General features: G+C 47.9%; 1 pseudogene; it reads left to right on the forward strand.

Annotated features, from left to right (window-relative positions):
* The first annotated feature begins 2,064 nt into the window (after nucleotides 1-2,064).
* On the forward strand, nucleotides 2,065-3,955 carry LOC112819560 (cytochrome b-like; annotated as a pseudogene).
* The last annotated feature ends 16,658 nt before the right edge of the window (nucleotides 3,956-20,613 follow it).

Consider the following 20,613-nt stretch of genomic DNA (forward strand, 5'->3'; position numbering starts at 1 on the left):
CAGTCACTGAAGCTCCAACTTTTAGGGAGGAACTAGAAACTAGGAAGCTCTCTGTGAAACCCCAAGCTTTGGTGCTCACGGAGGTCCTCTGGGCTTCATCTGGGTTGTTTGTTGTGGCAGCTTTTGGTGTCTTTGAATAAAACCAGCCGTGTTCGAATTGGAAAGTAGGAAATGACCACTGGGTCCCTGCACGTGGCTCTCTGGACTGTCTTCTCCAAAATTAGACTTTTTTTTTTTTTTCAACACTGCTTGGCCACAATATTCATTAGACTTCACAGAAAAATGACCATTTAACAGATCCATAGATTGTAATATCATCTTGCACTTAGATTTGTTCTGTAAATGGGAGATATTTGGAAATTGAACCTTTAAATGTTGTTTGTATCTTGTTTGTGTATTTGTATGTGTGTCCATTTATGTTATAAATGTGAAATATTTTCTCTACCTATGGATGGTATTGCTAAAATTGATTTGTAAAAGAGCTCTATTCAGTTGGTTTAAAGGCAAGTGCTTGTAAGAATGGGGCGTTCTAGAACTCAAAAGTACAAACTAACCCAAATGTTTTTCAACTCACAGGATTTTGAAAAATATTCAGTATTAAGGTAACGTAAGGTTGTTTTTCATCTCCTTAGAATTATCAGCATTAAATGTAAAACTTACTCTGCCTGTGTTTACTGGAAGTCAAGTAAGTTCATGTTATCTCCATTGCAAACTTTTTGGAAAAGACAAAAACCCCTTAGAACCTTGTCTAATGTCTAATGAAGTTTTATGGGTAATCTAAGAACAAAAAAATGTGAATAATTTTAATAAATGTAATTAAGACAACTGGAAACAATAAGGGAAAGAACTCTGTATGCAAAGAAAGCGAGACTGGTTATTTAAAGAAGGAAAACCTAGGACAAAATCTGAATATAAAAGTGGTTTCTGAAACCATCATCAGAAAGATTAAAGGTGGTTCCTGGAGAAATAATAGATCCAATTCCCCACCAGCTATAGAGAAAGTACGTTGGTTATTCTTGACAGTTTGTCTCTCCAAGGCTATCCACAGAAACTGCTCAAATTCTTCACAATTTTTACCTTGAGCTCCAGAAACAGAGCCAATGGTTAAACAGCTCAACAATCACTACTACACACCTGGAATCTCTGGTTTGTCTAACAGAGGCACACACAAGGTTGGAATGGAGAGAAAAAGCAACCAAAGAAGATGTGGAGGGTTTCAATTTCATCAACTTTGGCAGTTTACTAGAGAGGTAAACATTCAGTTTGCTGATGTAAAAGTTGGGAAGAGGGGGATGGGAGGGGGGGAGAAAGGTTTTAATCAGTGAAAATAACCCTTTCTTGATTAACTCTATTAAATGCCTTCTAGGTGGACACATCTTCGAAGGATTTTTAATCTTCTGCAATATTACTCCAACGACCATTCAACAGATAACTGTCTTATTATCTGAAATTAACGGCCCTTACTGTGACGATTACAGGTTTCATCCTGGCATTAGAACTCAACCTCACAACACAAAACTTAAATTTATCCTTCAAGCCTATTTAAATTCTCAAATCTCTTAGGATATTTTCTCAGTCTTATATACCACCTACCACCATTTCTGAACCTGTCAGCAAGCCAAAAATCAGCATCACTACTACTAGACCTAATGTCACTAGAAAATGTGGTACCAAAATCCATCTCTTATTTTCAAATAAAGGCCTCCACCCTAATTTCTAAACAAAAAGCCCTAATTAAACTACTGCTCCTTTCTGATTATACTAACCCTAAGCTTACTACTATTTAATTTCTGTGAGTAATCTCCATAATAACCAAGACACCAGTAAATAACGATCAAACAGTGGCAATCACCAACCAGGTCCAATAACTATATAATGCAGCAATCCCCACAGCTTCTTCACTAAAAAATCCTAACCCACCCCCCCCGGTCTTAAATCACTCAATCCCCTGTACCATTGAATTTAAATACAATCTCTACGTCATCTTCCTTTAGAACATAAAAAGCTACCATTACGTCTGTTACCAACCCTGAAAGAAATATTCCTAAAATGATCTTGTTAGATATGCAAATCTCACGGTACTGTTCAGTAGCCATGGCCATTGTATAACTGAAAACCACAACCATTCCCCCTAAATGAATTTTAAAAACTGTTAAGTCAAAAAAAGAACCTCCCACACTCAATATTGTAACCAATACCACCACTCAATTCTAACCCACCATAAATCGGAGAAAGATTTGGAGAGAAACCTACAAAACTGAATATAAAAATAGTACTTAAAATAAGTACAATATATATGATTGTTCCCACATGGAATTTAACCATCACTGACGACATGAAAAATCATCATTGTATTTCAACTACAAGAATACGGGGGCGCCTGGGTGGCTCAGTTGGTTAAGCGTCTGCTTTCAGCTGAGGTCATGATCCCAGGGTCCTGGGTTTGAGCCCCACATTTGGCCCCCACTTGGTGAGGAGCTGCTTCTCCCTCTCCCTCTGCCTGCCACTCCCCCTGCTGTGCTCTCTCTCTGTCAAATAAATAAATAAAAATATTTTTTAAAAATTTCAACTGTAAGAATATTAACAACCAACATCAGAAAATCCCACCCATTGATCAAAATCATCAACTCATTCATTGACCTTCCAGCCCCATCAGGCATCTTAGCGTGATGAACCTTTGGGTTCTCTTTTAGCAGTTTGTTCAGTTCTACAAATTTTAACAGCCTCTTCCTAGCCACACATCATATATCAGATAAAATAACTGCCTTTTCATCAGTAACTCCTATCTGCCAAGATGTAAACTATGGATGAATCATTCGACATACATGCTAATGGAGCCTCCATATTTATCTGCTTTTTTTTAAAGATTTTGTTTACTTATTTGACAGAGAGAGAGAGCACAAGCAGGGGGAGCGGCAGGGAGGGGGAGAGGGAGAAACAGGCTCCCCACTGAACAGGGAGCCCGACACGGGGCTAGATCCCAAGAGCCTGGGATCATGACCTGAGCCAAAGGCTGATGCTTAACCGACTGAGCCACCCAGGGGCCCCTTATCTGCTTATTTATATACGTAAGGTGAGGCATGTGCTCTGGGTCAAATACATTCTCAGAAACATGAGACTTTGGAGTTATCCTTATTATTCACAGTAAAAGCCCCAGCAGTTATAGGCTACAACCTACCACGGGCACAAATATCTTTCTGAGGAGCAACTATCATTACAAACCTTTTATCAGCTAGTCCCTACTTGGGCACTAGCCTAGTAGGATGGACAGGAACAAGATTCTCGGTAGAGAAAGTGATCTAGTCCAATTCTTTGCCTTCCACTTCATCTTCCCATTCATTATTTCAGCAGTTGTATTCCATGTACAATTTCTCCATGAAATAGGATCTAACAGCTTATCAGGAATATCACCTGAGTCAGACAAAATCCCATTCCACCCATACAATATAAGTAAAGATCTTCTAGGACTCTTATTCCTTATTCTAATACCATCTGCTCTAGCACGATTCCCACCTGAATGCGTAGGAGACCCAGACAGTAACACCCCAGCCAATCCCCAAAATACCGCACCACATATTAAACCTGAATGATACTTCTTATTTCCCTATGCAATCCTTCACTCAATCCCCAATAAACTAGAATATTAGCCCCAATCTTCTCTATCTTAATTCTAGCAATTATTCCTATACTTCATATATCAAAACAGCAAAGTATGTCAATGCTTATTCTGATTATCAGTCAATGCTTATTCTGATGATCAGTAACAGACCCAGTAACACTAACATGAATCAGAGGACAACTAGTTGAATACCCATTTATCATTATCGGTCAACTAGCATCGATCCGATATTTTTTCATTATCCAAATTCTCATGCCCATTACAAGTATCATTGAAAACAACCTCAGGAAACAAGGGACTTGTAAACCAGGAAGGGAGGACAATAAACCTCCCTGAGGGGTGCCTGGGTGGCTCAGTCGTTAAGCGTCTGCCTTCGGCTCAGGTCATGATCCCAGGGTCCTGGGATTGAGCCCCGCATCGGGCTCCCTGCTCCGCGGGAAGCCTGCTTCTCCCTCTCCCACTCTCCCTGCTTGTGTTCCCTCTCTCGCTGTGTCTCTCTCTGTCAAATAAATAAATAAAATCTTTAAAAAATAAAAATAAAAAAAATAATCCTCCCTGAGATTCGAGGAAGAAGCAACAGCTCCACCATCACCCAAAGCTGAAATTCTGTTTAAACTCTTGCCTGGGGAACGCCTGGGTGGCTCAATCAGTTAAGCGTCTGCTTTCAGCTCAGATCATGATCCCAGGGTCCTGGGATCGAGCCCCACATCGGGCTCCCTGCTCGGCGGGAAGCCTGCTTCTCCCTCTCCCTCTGCTGCGCCCCTACTTGTGCTCTCTCTTTCTCTCTGATAGATAAATAAGTAAAATATTTATTTAAAAAAATTTTTTTAAATAAAATAAACCCTTGCCTGGTACCTGCCCTTAAATAGATAAGCATGACTCTCCTGTGCCATGCCAGTATTAAAGCCAATAATAAAAGACCACACTTAGGCAATTCATGCATTAGTGCCCTACCACATTACAAATACATGTGTGTACACTCATGCATACTATATGCCATGTATAATCCTACATTAATGATCTGCCCCATGCATATAACATCTACATCAAACCTCACCCATGATGGGAGGGGCCACAAGAGCCTCCAGTTCACAGCCCAAGTTCACTGGGTCCCAAGTTCACTCCCATGTTGGGAGTCCAGCCAGCCTCTTCCTGAGGATGTGCTATAGTGACTCATGACCAGCGCTCAGAGGAGAATAACCCAGAATCCACTCGCCAAAATGTAACAATAGCAGCATGTTAATAATCTCCTAGGAGTGACAGACGTCACTGCCTCCAAGGGAAGAGGAGGTGTTCCACCCAGCTGCATCCTCCACAAGGCCTCCCTTCCTCTCAGGTGGGTGGCAGGGTTGGCAGGAGGGGGCAGAGGTGTGGGTGAAAGGTCGTGTCATGTTTTCACAATCAGAGAGCTCGAAAGGATGTCGCAGTTTGTGGGATCCTCTGAGCCTTGGGCCCTTGGTGTATAAAATAAAAGCTTGGACAAAATGATCCCTCAATGTCCTTGCAGTTCACAGGCTCCGCAGCTCTGAACATTCCAGAGTCCCTGTGCTAAACTTGAGGTTTTTCTGCTTCTGAAGCATGAGTTGAACCTGGAAATGAAGGCAACAGAGCCTTACGGAGGGGTGATTCTTCCAGCTTGTTTCCCATCAGCTGTAGGGAAATCTGACTTTATGCCCTGGCCCCAACTGGCCTAACTTCCTTTATCTGCTAGTCATTTTTTCATGACTGGAAACCCAAACCAGGAATTGGGACTTCTGGAAAAAGAAGACACAGCCAAACCTTCATCTCCAGCAGGGCCCTTGCCTTCAGTCTTGAGCTTCTCAGAAGAAGTCCGTTATTGAAAATGTGGAATGCAAGGATGGCTGGAGAAGCCACAGGGACCCAGGCAAGATGCTATACCAATGACTTGTCACCTCTTCGAAGACAGCTCCTGGAGCAGCATCTCTGATGTCAACCTCTCTCCACAGCTCCACCTGGATACTGATGGGCGTCTAATACTCAGGATGCTCAAAACTGAACATACAAACCTGCGCTTCCTCCTGTAGCGCCCTACTTTAATGCAAGCATTACTGTCTCTCTTTTTTTGGTGGGGGTGGGGAGTTTCCTATCATCTGATCCTTTATCCTATTTGGAGGAAATTCCAATAAATGTGAGTTCAAAGGGAGCTGGACATTCCCACACTTGTTCCCTAGTGACTGGGGCACGGGCACACGACTTAAGCATGGCCGTTCAGACCATGCCAAAAAGGATTTTGCTTCCAGAGAGTGACACAAGGCTAGAGATTCAAAGCAGCGGTAGAAGAGAGCGGTGCAGCAAGTGTCCACAGACAGGGATGCTTTGGCCGTGACCTGACCAGGCTGCTCTTGTGGTACGACCTGGGTCCCAGCTTCTCTTGGTTCCTGCCTGTTTTCTGGATTTGGTTCTCCAACCTTTACACTGATTCAGTAGCTCTAATAAATGTATATCCAATATATTCCATTTCTTCTTAGAGATCCAGAAGTAGTTTCTGTTGTTTGCAACTAACTTCACCATTCCCTCAGTCACCAATCCGGAAAGCTGGAAATCCTTTCTAATTGTCCCTGGTCCACTGAGGTCTACTGATCCCACCCCATGATGTCACCTCTATGGCCCCACTGCCACCCAAAGCCAGGCCCTCGTTACATTTGCCTATTTCTGCTGTCCTCTGCTTGATGGCCCCTCTGGCTTCCAAGATCTTCTTAACCATGAACACCTACTTTTGATCAGAATCCAGGATCCGGCTGCATCCTCCATCAGGGCTTTTGGCAGAGGTGGAAGAGAAGAAAACAGGAGAAAAGGAAGGTTTCCAGCCTTCCTGAGGGCAGAGGGAAGTGAGGAGCTAGCCCCACAAAGCACAGGTGTCCCCCAGGGTCACTGTGATAACTCAGTCTGCCTGCAGTCCTGAGGCAGCAGGAGCTTCTCCCCTTCATGGCACTTTTCCTTGTTTTCTAAATTCACATCAATGAAAAGTATTAATTACCCTTAAATGGAAATAAATTAACTTAAGAAGATGTAGTTTTATCTTGCTTTTCTAGTAGCCACATTCCCTGAGGAAGCATTAATTGATTTTAAATCCAAATCAGCCTAATGCACTGGGACACTTTGCTGGGTAATGGAAATTAGTGATGACCCTATAAAAGGAAGGCTTACTGCCAACTTCTGTTCTTGCACATTTTTATCACTGTGGATTAAGTAAGCCCAATCATGGGTGGAGAAGGCCCAGTAGCTCCAAGCTCCTTATTTATTTAGTAAATATTTATTGAGTACCTGCTTTATGCCAGGGCCTATGCAAGGCACTGGGGACCCAATGATGAATGAGACAGGCTTGGTCCAGACCTAATGAAGCTTACAATGGAAGGCATTAAAATGCCATTCAAGGGCTTCCTACCATTTCTATGCCCAAATTCCCCCTACCTGGGTCTCCCTAAAGCTGGCCTTCAGAGGAAGCCAGGTCCATGAGGGACCTGGTGGTGGAACATCAGAGAGCCTCATCTGGAAGCACCATGAGACTTGAGAGTGTGGACCACCCTAGAAAGGAGTCAGCTTGGCTGGACTCATGCCTTCTGTCTCCCAGGCTGTTCCTCCAGGAAGACACAGTTTTGTGGACAGAATTGGTCTTAGAAAGTCTGCGGAGACACTCCCTGGCACCACCACCTAGGGTTAAATTTAGGAATTAAAAATACAGGACACTCAGTTAAATTTGAACCTCAGATAAACAATGAATGGGTTTTTAGCATAAGTACATCCCATGCAATATTTAGGATGCATTTGTACCTATACACCACCTAATTGGGTGCCTTTATTTTATCTGGCAGCCCTACCACCCCCACTCCCACCCCAGCAAGTTGCCCTGTACCTCCAATAGCCCCGATACCGGTTTTGGAACAGTGCCTCTCCCAGGGCAGGAACACAGAATCAACCAGCCCCCTTTCAAAATATCCTTGTCATGAAGAGTATTCAAGACGAGTCTGTTCTCTTAGCTGGCTGTCCCCAGCAAAGAACTGCAATCCAGCCACCTTGACAGCACTGACTCCAAGCAAGGAATGATCCATTCTAAGGTGATGGCAGAGGTGAGTAAGACACTGTCACTACCCTAAGGAACCTAGAGACTAGTAGGGAAGTGCAGTAAGCTATTCAAATAATTGTTATACAAGTTGGAAAATGAAAAGTGACTTGGGTGCCAAAGGAATGCAGGTAGGAAGAGATCACATTTACTTTGGAGGGTGGGAGTCTTGAAGGTGTACGGAGGAGGTGACATTTATGATTTATGATTGAATAGACCAATGACAAATCCATGAAATCATATCACAGCATGGATGTGGTCATGACAAAACTTCCCTCTGTGTCCACAAGTCAAATCACTTGCCCTCCCTGACTTAGAAATGTGCCTGATGCTGCCAAGAGGAGCCTTCTGGAAATGACATGCCAGGTGGAGAGATCCACATAGACCCAAGTCACGAGAAAGGGCCTGTAGCCAGAGTCTCACATCACATGCGTGATGTGTGGCTGGAGAGGTCATTCCCAAAGGTACATCAAAGACAGCATGATGGAAGGTCTAGGGTCGCGGGGAGCTGGCACTTCTGTTGGAAAGCTGGGGTGGGCGGGGGGACACTTGCTCTCTCTGGAGGTGCGCCTCCACGCCCAAGGGCCCGCATCAGCACCATTCCTAGTCCCAACACCCACTAGACACTGGCTGTGCTGAACGAGGGAATGTTGATCACATTCTTGGTAAATATTTGGACATCTGAGGTTTTTGAACAGAGAACATTTCAGAGCCTGCTTGGACAGCATCTAGTAAGGGAGCAGAAAGGCTTCTGATGCATTGCTTCCTGGTTAATATGACTGAGCATTGTCCAGACAGGCAAACATTTACAGCAGCAGGGGCTGAGCCCGGCCCTGATACTGGCCTGAAGGTGGCCAGAGAAGAAAGCCATACACTCAGAACGTCCTGTTTGCAGAGGAAGTAGCAAAGACAGCATTCCACGGGGGCTGTGGGCCCTCAGCATTGGAGGGACTCGGCCCGTGACCTACCACAGGGAATATTCTGCACACTCAACCCATTGTACCCAGATAGCCCAGCACTGAGGTCTCTGGTGCCAGAAGAGCTGATGGCCGGTTAATGAGTTCTCGCCGTGCAAGGCGGACAGACAGGCTCCAGCTGCCTCCCAGCGGGCTGTTAGCAGGGCCGGGCTCCCTGAGCAGGGTGCAGAGGGGGTCTGCTGGGAATGTTTTTGAGAAATTAAAGTGACAATGCTAAGAGGGTGCGCATAACAGGAGGGAGCCAGCCTCCTTCTCTCTCCTCCTTCTGCCAGACAGCCCCCACTCTGAGGGAATAATGCATGAGAGCATGTTTGTGTTCCTCCAGGAACTTATTTAAAGCAGGCTGCAAGCTGGAGGCAGGTTCAGGCCTGGCAGGGACAGGGTCCTGGGCCCCTCCTGGATCTACCCGCCTGGTGGACTCTTGCCCTCAGACTCCTCTGGACCTGGAAGGGAAGCGGTAGAGACACCACTGGGGCTGCTGAGGCCAGAGATACAGGACTCTATCCTGGTGCCTCCTCTTCTTCCCACAGGGTAATCCAGACCTCACTTCCCTTGTTTCAGCCTGCCTGCCCTCAGATCCTGATCTCTCTGTGCGTATTCACCTTCCCTGGGCCTCCATCATTAGGTTTTGGAGGCTTAGACTGTGACCTGACCCTGTCTCCATCAAGCATGAGGTCCCTGCTAGAGGGGCCCAGGTCCGGCTTCCCCTGGATGGGGCGCAGCACAGGCATCCTCCCCTCTCCCATCTCCCCCTGCTTCCCTCCCTCTCCCCTCCCCTCCTCTTCTCCCCTCCCTCCTCCCTCCCACTGGGCAGCCTGAGCTGGAAACCACAGGAAGGGGTTGGGTTGGCTTGGCTGCTGAGGCTGAGAGCTGGAGGTAGGGAAATCAGGAAACCCAGGCTGGATTCCAACATGAATTGGAAAGATCTTCATCAGCCAGGGCATTAAGTAAATAAGGCACCAAAACCTGTGAATGGCAAAGGATTTTAAAATTCCATTAAACGTAAAAGAAAATGTTTTGAAGCACAGTCCTACCAGTGAAAAGCAATGTGTCCTTTTATTAATTCTATAAATATAATACATGCTCACGGAGAGGAATTGAAGTAAGACGAAAACAATGCGCGCCTGGGTGGCTCAGTCGTGAAGCGTCTGCCTTCGGCTCAGGTCATGATCCCAGGGTCCTGGGATGGAGTCCCACATCGGGCTCTCTGCTCCGCGGGAAGCCTGCTTCTCCCTCTCCCACTCCGCCTGCTTGTGTTCCCTCTCTCGCTGTGTCTCTCTGCCAAATAAATAAATAAAATCTTAAAAAAAGAAACAATGTAAAATGAAAAGTAAAGGCCCCCTCCTGTACCCTGATCCCATATTCCCACTCCCCAGAGGCAAACTTCTAGCAGTTTATTGGGGAAATTCAGTTTTAAAGAAACAAAATTCAGGATCGAAACTGCAGGATGCGACTAGACCCCCGGAGGCATTTGGGTTACGGAGGGGGCGTGTGTGTGCGTGCGTGGGCGTGCACGTGTGCATAAGCCTGAGCCGCGCTCTAAGCGTCTGGGCTCAGAGTCCAGCTCGTAGCTGAGGCAGGCTGGGCAATTTGCCTAACTTTTTGGTGAGTCAGTCTGATCATTTGTAAATTGAGAATAATCATAGTATCTACCTGTACAGTTGTGGACATTTGCCTGTTTTTCAGCTCATGAAACAACTGTGAACCTGCAAAAGGTGGTGTGCATTCTACTTATACATACCTCTCCGTCCCGCTTTCTTCCAGAACCAACACTACTTACAAAAGCTCTCCTGTGTATGTACCACTGTCTGGTTTATAATCCACCTCATGGACATCCCTGGGAGGCAGACATGTGAGCCCCTTAAGACATGAAGAAACCAAGGAGTAGTCCCTAAGGTCCAGAGCTGCTCTAAAACCCAAATGGCATGCTTTTCCAGTGCTCTCACGGGGCCACCTGCAGCCTGTCTGAACAATGGGCACAGGAGCGTAGGACAGCTGGGCAGAGAAAGGGCTCTTGCAATTTCCAGGGTGTTCTCCCTCCCCCCACCCCATTCCAGGAGTTCTGGCCTTCTGATTTTGGTGTGACCACTGGGACAGCAATCAGACCTCTTGCGAAGGGCTCAAGCCGCAGGTCTCCGGTGGGGGGGCAGGGGGGCAGAAATGTCTTTGATCAAAAGTTTTCCTTCTCCGGCGCCTGGGTGGCTCAGTTGGTTGAGCGACAGCCTTCGGCTCAGGTCATGATCCTGGAGTCCCGGGATCGAGTCCCACATCGGGCTCCCTGCTCAGCGGGGGGGGGGGGGTCTGCTTCTCCCTCTGACCCTCTTCCCTCTCATGCTCTTTGTCTCTCATTCTCTCTCTCTCAAATAAATAAATAAAATCTTTAAAAAAAATAAAATAAAAAGTTTTCCTTCTTCCCTCCCTTGCTCCTCATCAAGCTTTTATAGTTTTAATCAGACGAATTGCTTGTCATTTTGTACTTGAAAAAAATGTATTTATTTTTCTTAGTACAAAAGTGATACCTGTATAGTATAGAAAATATAAACAAGCAAACAGAAAGTAAAAATAAATATCAGTGTAGAAGTGTTCTCTGCCTTCCTGGAATGTCTTCTCTGGCCCCGCAACTTGACCAGGGGTACTCACCAGTTGCACAGAATCTACCTGGGGATCCCAGCCACAGCTCTCCCAACTTCAGCCAATGAGCTGATATCCTCTGAAATTTTCCAAGATTCACAGGATTTATTGATGACAATGACTTTGAGCTGCACATGCTAATGTAAGTGGATAACAGCATGACTTAGCAGTTTTTAAAGCCGCTTCTTAACAATTAAGTTCATGTGAAATTTGATAAAGTTCTTAGAAAAATCAATTTGGTTTGTGGACTTGAAAATGCCTCACTGCCTCCATTCTAACTCCTTTGATGCACTATCAGTGGATTGTTTGATCAGCAAAATAAACTTGTAGAGCTTCAACAAGCTATCACCGTGCATCACGGAACCCGAAGACCAGTAGGAAGAGAGAGGCACGGAACAAGCAGTTACAATTGTGGCCATTGAGTGTTGCGATAAAAGTGTGTACCCAGGGTTGCGGGGACACCCAGAACCTTGCCTGCAGAGGAAAGAAGGTCAGGTAAAGCTTTCCTGAGGAGCTGGGCATCCAGCTGGACCTTGAATGAACATCTCAAGCTGGTTAGGCAGAGAAAGGATGACAGGGAAGAGGGTTGGCAAGTAGACAGGTCTAGCCGACACATGGGGAGCGGGAAAGGAAGGGAGGGGAAGCTGTGAGACAGAGTGGGGAGGGGTCTACCCCGTCAAGAGAAGAGGCTGAGGAGTGGGTTGGAACCTGTCATGAAAGGCCTTGTGTGCCACATGCTGGAGGGTTCGGTCTGCGTGGGTCTGGGCCTCTGTGGCCCTACCCTAGTTCTGTTGGCAAATTCCTATGCCTCTCACAGGTGGGATGGAGGTAGAAGGGCACAGCCTTGGAAACCCCCAGGGGAAAGGTTTTGGGCCTATAGAGAAAAGAATGCAACAGGGTTGGCGTTGGGGGGAGAGGGAGAATGGACCCCTCTGGCTGGCACCTTTACCAATCCCCTTCAGGGTTTCTCTGGAAAGTTCTTGTGTTTCTCTTACCAGGTATGTGTTTTCAGCCAAGTTGCTTAAGACTCCGGAAACATATACACAGACACACAGACACACACACACACACACACACACAGACACACACACACACACACAGAGAGCAAAGGGAAGCAATTCCTTTACCATTTTTTTCCAAGAATTTGAATCTGGGGATTTGGGACTGTAGGAAAATACTACTAGGGAGACAGGAAAAATAGAAGGGGAGCAAGTAGTAAACAGGCAAAATAAGGAAGTGAAACTGAATTTCCTCAAAGTATTAACGTTTGGCTTTTTAAAGATTTTCTGTTGCGTTTTGACTTGAGGACAACAGAAACGGAGAGGCCCCGTCACTAGTGACTTGGTTTCTCTTGGGTGGATTTTGGCCGTCTGGGTTCTGTGAAGGTGAGACATTGTTTCAGCAGCCATGGAAGCCATGGAAGCCCTGCACTCCCGGTGAATAGGGGAGCTGCAAGGAGCGTGTGGAGTTAGCCTCTCTCCACTCAGCACCTCTCCCTGCCTGGGCCCCTCCCCTCCACCTCTCACAATCCACCAGTCAGGAAGGAACCAGGAAGTCATGGAAACAGGTGGTCCTGGCGGCCACCCGCCGCCCACCCCCCTCCCCCGCCCGGACCAGCTGATCCAGTTCTCTTGTCCGGGCCCCTAGCATCCACAGCTGGACACAGAGCTCTGAGAGTGACTCAGCTGAGCCTGGCCTCCCTGGGGACGTGGTGTGGGGAGGGGTGATGGAGGGGGCAATGGAAGGGTGTCAGGATGCCGCTTCTCATGGGGGCCGGCCGGTGGGGTGAGAGACCAAGGACCAGGGCAGGTCCACATGCCTCTGCTTCCTGCTGAGGTTACTTCTAAAATTGACTTTGTTCTAGAATGTTTAAACAGAGATACAGATTGGGGGAAGAAAGCAGGTCCTGATGGTGTGACTGCATACCTCCTCTGTCCCAGGCCCTGGGGATTCCAGGAAGGATAAGCCCCATCTCTGTAATTGCTCTGTGAACTTCATTAGCCCTTCACACACCCCCAGGAAGCAGAGGGGAGGCGGTTCAGCGCCCCAACATCCAGGCATGTCCCATCTGTGCTCCTCCCTAGACAACCTTAACCTGAGGAGTTCCCATTTCACTCGCGCGCGGGAATAGGACTGAACGAGGAGCTCAGGATGATGGTCCGATTTTCACAGCCCACTTTGCTACAAAAAATACAGCAACTTTACAGAAAGATGTAAGATGCAAAACACCGTGTTCATATATCACCTTCCCATGCCTTCCGTAGGCCTTCCTGGGGGCCGCCTGGATGGTGAGTAGATTTGTCATTTCCATGCTAGCGGAAGCATTTTCTCTGAACAAGAATTGTGTGGAGTTCAGCTCTGGATCTTGGTGCCTGTGTACTTGGTGGAAGGGAATAAATCCTGAGCTTAACATCCTTGGGCTGAGCCTGTCTATTGCCACATTTCTGAGGCTATCCCTTGGAAGAACTGTCGATGCGTTCTGTGTGGTCCCAGGCATTAAAACTCGGGCCTAGGAGGGAGTGACAGGGAAATGGATTTTAGCCTCTGGGGTTTGATTAGATCACTCCTGTGTTCTTTCTCCCCGAACCCCTGTGATTCTCCGGCTTCAGGGCAGCAGATCGAGGATCCTCTGGCATTTTCCGGCCCGTAGTGGGGGCTGCCAGGCCGTCTTGACCAATGGCACTTTCTCCCCGTGGGCATCCACCTTCAGCACCCGTGTGTGGGGCTCCCATGCACTGCGTCCATGGGGGACACCAGTGCCTGGGGCCCTGAGTCCACATGGAGGAGTTTCAGGGTGTCCAAGAGCATATTTTGTGCCAGTGTCCTGGGGTCCCTTGTCACAGCCTTGGAGGTAAGATGTAAGTCACAGGGGAAAGGATACTGGAGGAGAAAGTAAGAGGAGCTATGGATCCTGAGCCTGAGGCCACCATGGCTCATCTTGGGCCCATTTACCGGGCTCATGTTCCTCATCTATAACACAGATCTAATGATTCCTGCTCTGCCGCAGAGTGACCTGTGACCCCCTAAGGATGGTCAGCCCCTGGAGGCAGAAGTGCTTTATGGAGCACACTATGGAGCCAGGTAGGGATCACTTCTCAACCTCTGCCCCTATCTTACCGATTGGTCTTCACCCAGAAACACGAGATTGTCGGGAGAGGCACCACCGTGGATGTTCACCCAAGCTACACATTCGCTTCAGTTCCTTCATCTCAAGTTGCTGCGTCTGTAATGACACGACAGGCCCTGCCCTGGGGAATTCACAGCAGCCATGGTGGATCCAGGGCCCAGAGCTCCCCGTGGGAGGAGAACTCCGGGGCCTTCCTCTGCAAAGGACAGTGGGAGCCTGGAGGCCGGATGAATCTGTACTTAGTGACACATTCTCTCAGCCTCCATGTACACTGGCTGCTTTTCAGGGAAGATCATCCAGATGGTCTTTCGAAACTCAGTGGTGGAGCGGGGTCTTGTTCTTTCCAGTTCTTCAGAACCAAATGAGCTTTCCAAGCTAAGGAGAGACGAAGCAGAGCCCGGCCCAGCCTGGCCCAGCAGAGAACCAGGAGGACAGCAGATCTGCCCCAGAGACAGACGCCTGGTGAGAGCCTGAGAACGTTTTCTTCTCGAAACATGGTGCAGGCACACGTCATTCTATTGTGTTTCCCTTTGTTGCACGCCGCGGATATTGTGGATTTGACGGATTGAAGGTTGCGGCAGCCCAGCGAGGAGCAAGTCTGTTGGCGCCATTTTCCCAACAGCATTGCTCCCTTCGTGTCTCATGTCACATTTTGGTAATTCTCACAATATTTCAGACTTTTTTTAAAGTCATTATTCTATGTGTTATGGTGATCTGTGACCAGCGATCACAACTCGGTGAAGGCTCAGATGATGGTTAGCGATTTTTTAGCAATAAAATTTTTTACATTAAGGTCTCTACTTTGTTTTTTCAGCCTTAATGCTATTGCACACTTAATAGACCAGGGTATCAGGTAAACATAGCTTTTACACGCACTGGGAAACCAAAACATTCATCTGACTTGCTTCATTGCCGTATTTGCTTTACTGCAGCGGTCTGGAACCCGACTTGCAGAATCGCTGAGGTCTGCCTGCAAAACCAGTCCCCAGACCTTGTTAAATTGAGGAGCTTGTTTTCCATAAAGACCTGGCCTCACATACCGTATCATTAGAAGTCATTATCCCCAGAATTGTCTCCTCCACGTGACCGCTTTTATCCACACCTGATGAACCAAAGGAGGCATCTTAAAGCCCAATGTCCGTAGGCATTCTGCAATATGGGGTATGGTTCTTAAGAAATAATGAAATAGATGCAGAGTTTTTAAAGTCTAAATTTGCTTTCTAGGGGAGCCTGGGTGACTCGGTTGGGCATCTGTCTTCAGCTCAGGTCATGATCAGCCGATCATGTGATCAGCTCAGGGTCCAGGGATCGAGCCCCACATTGGGCTCTCTGCTCAGCGGGGAGCCGGCTTCCCCTTCTCCCTCTCCTGCCGCTCCCCCTGCTTATGCTCTCTCTGTGTGTCAAATAAATAAATAAAATCGTTAAAAAAATTAAAAAATAAATTTGTGTTCTAAACTTGCGACTTTCATTTACCAGGCCCACTGTCCAGAAAATAACCTTCCTGGTTCTTCTCTATTCTTCCTGCTCCCACTTCCTCCCCGCTAGCAGATTACACCACCTCAAGACCCCCTCCTTCTGTTTCCCAGAGATCCACTTTTGGCATAGGCTGATCCTAGATAAAAGCATCAGGTGGCCTCAGACAAGGTAATTCACGTCTCAGAGTCTCAGCTTCATCATCTGTAAACCCAGAGATCATAACGGCACCCGCCTTCTAGGGAGTAAAGAGTAAACATGATAATCAGAGTAAAAGATAGTGTCTTGCATGTAGTACCTGCTCAATAAAACGTTGACTGGGCTGCTGCTGAGATTTATATCTCTGACTCCAGTTATTTCCCCACCAGTTCATCAGCAAAACCCACTGGAGGTTCTATCCATGGGGCTACTAAGGAATTAACTCCTTATTAAATTAAAATACACTAATAGTCCTTCTTTGTTTGGTCTATCAGTGTTGAACAGAAAACTAAACCATATGAGAAGAGAGCTCAGAGGGACCGTTTGCCCATCTGTAAAATGGGGCCTCACAGGCTGTTCTGGGGGTCAGATGAGAGACCAGATGTGGATGTTCAAGGTATCAGGCTGGGCAGATTTGCAGCTTGTTGCCGGTTCCCTTCTTCTTGGGGCACGGGGTGTGCCTCCCCTCCCTTCCTGCCCAGCTTCCCCTTCACTCTGCACAGCCTCCAGCAGCAGAAGCCGGGAGGCCTGAAGTTCAGAGCCATGTCAAGGGCACGTGGGGCCAGGATGTTGGGGGAAAACATTCCTGGTTATCTGTTCTTCCTCTGCCCGAGAACAGGCCTGGGCCAGCCAGAGTACCCCGACATGAAAAGGGCCCCCACGTTGGAGTCCTGGTCCTCTCAGGCTTGCCCCGCCCTTTCCTAAAACATCTGCTCAAGCCTTGTCACCTTGCCCTTGGACTCCTGGCTCCTCATATACCCTCTCGGTTCCCACTCTCTCTCTCTCTCTGCTTCTTGTTGTTTGTCAAGCTCACAGTGGGGACGCAGATCGTGGAGTGCTGGCCTGGACGACAAAAGGCCGGTGTTCTCGCCCTGATGCCCACCCCTCCTTCCCTGCCTGCCTTCTCTCACTCAATCAGCCCACCCCACCGACACCCACTCTGATGGGTCCTGGGGACAAATGGTGTCACTGACAGACATGGGTCCTACTCCCAGACAGTTCAATCATCCCGTTCAAGCCGTGGGACCTTGGGTGAGCCCATGGCCTTGGCTCTGTTTCCTTCCTTCCATGCCTTTCTCTGACACCCAGGCATTTTCTGTCCTACAATTTCCTGTGGTTGAGCTGTTGGCCGAGGCTGAATGCCACAGAGGCGAGAATGAGAAATTTTAGCTGTGGCCCAAAAGGGATCATTCAACGCCAGTTCCTCCTAGAACTATAAAATACCACTTCCCCAAGACACATTTACCTGTTTTCTCTGTTTAAAGCCATAACCAAAAGCAAGCCCCCAACATTTGCCTAAGGGCCATGCAGCTCCCTGACCAAAGCCCCAAACCACCCACCGGCCAACAATAGAACCGGCTCCTCGCACTATGGAAACCAGCCTTGCCGCGGAGGCTAACCTACTCCCTGCCCCACCCAAGTCCGGGACAGAGACATGGGATGGCCCAGAGTTTCTCCCAGGACAGTGTCTTCTGCGGGACCGGGCTGAAGCTCATCTTGGCAGAGTGAGGCTGTTTTTCCAAGATCTTGTTCTCTAGCAGGATAAGGGCTTGCCTCCCACCGTGTGCCTCCTGGGGGTCAGGATGGCCCCGGGGGGCCACTCCAGGAGGTGTGTCTGGAGTAGCTTAGGGGTAAGAAGGGTGTCTTCCAGGCTTGTCTTGAACCTACATTTGCACGGCAAACACTCTGCTTTTGTTTATATTTTACGTCATAAATCAATAAAAAATAAAAATCCTATAAAGATGTATGTGCTCACTCTCCATCCAAGAATGAGGAAACAAATTGTCTTTAGAAAAGATCATTACCTTGACGTTTTGTTGGGTGACCAGGGGCTTGGAGACTCGGGTGGTGATTGTGAAGACCACCGCCCTGGATGAGCCACTATGGAAGCAGTGCTGGGAGGGCCCCCCCCCCCGTGTGTGGCGAGGCCCCCAGGGGTTAATGCCACCTGGGGCAAGGCCATTACCACTCTGAACTTCAATTTCCCACCTGTGAAGCTGAGATCCAAGTTCCCGCCCACTCTTGACTCTTGAGAATAAAATCAAAAAAGATCACAGGTGTAAAAACCTTTTGTGAGGAAAGGAGATTTGTGTCAATGGAGGGGAGTTTCATTGTTTTTATCTGCAACATGGTCACCGGTCACCGACGGGAATTTGTTTCAGCCCCCCGACACGCTGTGGAACAGGTTTCCTACAAATTCCCATCTGAACCTCCTTCCCCTGCTCTCCCATCCCCGCTTGCCTGGCGGCGCCCGTGGGTGGACTCAGCAGCACGCTTTTGCTTAGTTCCTGACCTCAGATGTCACTCAGATTCCCTTGGAATCTGCCATGCCAAATCCAGTTTGTTCTGACTCCTCTTTTGACACGAATGTGAGTTTGCATGTGTCCTGTGAGTTAGGTGACAAAGGGGGCTGGGCAGGACCAGGTTTGCTTGTTCTAATTCTAAGCTGGGACTTGCCCAGAGTTCAAGCCGCACTAAGGGCCGAGTCTGGACCCCTATCATGGCTCCTAACTTCAGAAATCTTCCCCAATGGCTTAGTGTTCTGGGGGCATCTGCAGTGACAGTCACAGATACCCTCTTACTTGAAGCAACATGGAACACGCAGATCTTGGCCTCCTTAGTCCGGTTCCTGCTGCCCGACATACATACTTGAGAAGGTTCCAGGCGCATCTAAGGAAACCCAGTGTGTCAGGGCTGGAGGGGTTTTGGAGGGCCTCCAGTGGCCCCCTTTCAGATGGGAATCAGACGCCCAGCGAGAAAAGTAACTGAATCTGGATCAGAGATAAGTGTGTGGTTGTGAGCATCTGACCTGCCAGGCTATACAGGGTGGAATGGTGTCTCCACAGATTCATGTCCAGTCGGTACCTGGGAATGTGACCTTATTTGAAAATAGGGTCTCTGCAGATGTTGTTAGTTAAGATGAGGTCACATTGGATGTGGGTGGGCTCCAAATCCAGTGACTGCTGTCCTTACAAGAAGGCCATGTGGAGACATGGACACACACAGAGAGAGAGAAGATGGCACACATGACATGGGGGGATGGGTGAAGGGTGCAGCTGGGAGCCAGGGAGCAGGGATGCAGCAACCTCAGAAGCTGGGGGGAGGCAAGGGTTCTCTTCCAGAGCCTTCAGGGCAGCGTGGCCCTGCTGACACCTTGCTCTCGGACTTCTGGCCTCTATGACTGGGAGAGAATACATTTCTGTTGCTTTGAGTCACCTAGTTTGTGATGCTTTGTTAGGGCTGTGCTGGGACCCCCAACACACAGGCCAAGGGTATTTATACCCTTTTGCTGCTGAGTAGCAGCGGGGCTCAACCCACTGTCACTGAGCTTAGGGCTGAGAGTGTGTGAGTCCAGCTAGGCCGTCTCTGGGCATTTAACCCTCACTGCAAGCACGTCAAGAATGTGTGTGGAATTTAAGAAACAAAACAGAGGAGCATAAGGGAAGGGCGGGAAAAATAAAACAAGATGAAGTCAGAGAAGGAGACAAACCATAAGAGACCCTTAATCATAGGAAACAAACTGAGGGTTGCTGGAGGGGAGGGGGATGGGGGAAGGGCTAACTGGGTGATGGACATTAAGGAGGGCACTTAATGTAATGAGCACTGGGTGTTATATGCAACTGATGAATCACTGACCTCTACCTCTGAAACTGATAATTCACTACATGTTAATTAATTGAATTTAAATTTTAAAAAAAGAATGTGTGATTCTCATAGCAGCTCTAGAAAGTAGAGTGCTTCTCTTTCTTTTTCATTTCATGTCTCTTTCATTTCTTTTCATTCATTTCATTTCAATTACACCCACGGTGATTTTGAATAGTGATGTAGTCCCATGACACAAATAGCTGCTAAGGAGTTTGATACTCTGTGGAAAGTGTCCTTCCCAACCCACCCAGGCCTCCACTCTGGGGGTGACTGCTGTTTCCAGGTTCCTGCAGAGCCTTCCAGAGCTATTCTACAGGTAAACCTACAAATCAGCTAAAATACTCTCCCCCCGCAACCACACACACATACCCACCTTTCAAAAACACAAATTGTGGTGTACTATACAGTTGGCTCCATGTCTTGCTTGTCACGTATCAATGCATCCGACATCGATACAGCACTTCCGTCCTGTCTCAGCAACACCGGATCCAGACGATCCTCCCAACTTCCTGAAACATCCCCTCTCTGGGACCCCTCCTTCTCCTGACCTTCGTTTGGCCTAATTGGCCATCCTTGGTGGGGTCCTTTGCCAGGCCCACTTTGTCTTCCTTAGCCTAAGTGTTGGTGACCCTCTGGCCATTGCTGAGCACTGTCTTCACCCCTTCCTCTCACTCTCTCCCAAACCCACCACCCTTGCTAAAGCCCTATATGCATACATTCATATGCTGAAATCCTAACGCCCAATGTGGTGGTATCAGGAGGTGGGGCCTTTGGGAAGTGAGGAGGTCATGAGGGTGGAGCCCTCATGAATGAGATTAGCGCCCTTACAACAGGGACCCAAGAGAGCTTCCTGGGCCCTTCC

The sequence above is a fragment of the Callorhinus ursinus genome, unplaced genomic scaffold (genome assembly GCF_003265705.2).
Source record: "Callorhinus ursinus isolate GAN/ISIS: 27379988/994484 unplaced genomic scaffold, GSC_fseal_2.0 scaffold1, whole genome shotgun sequence".
NCBI lineage: Eukaryota > Metazoa > Chordata > Mammalia > Carnivora > Otariidae > Callorhinus > Callorhinus ursinus.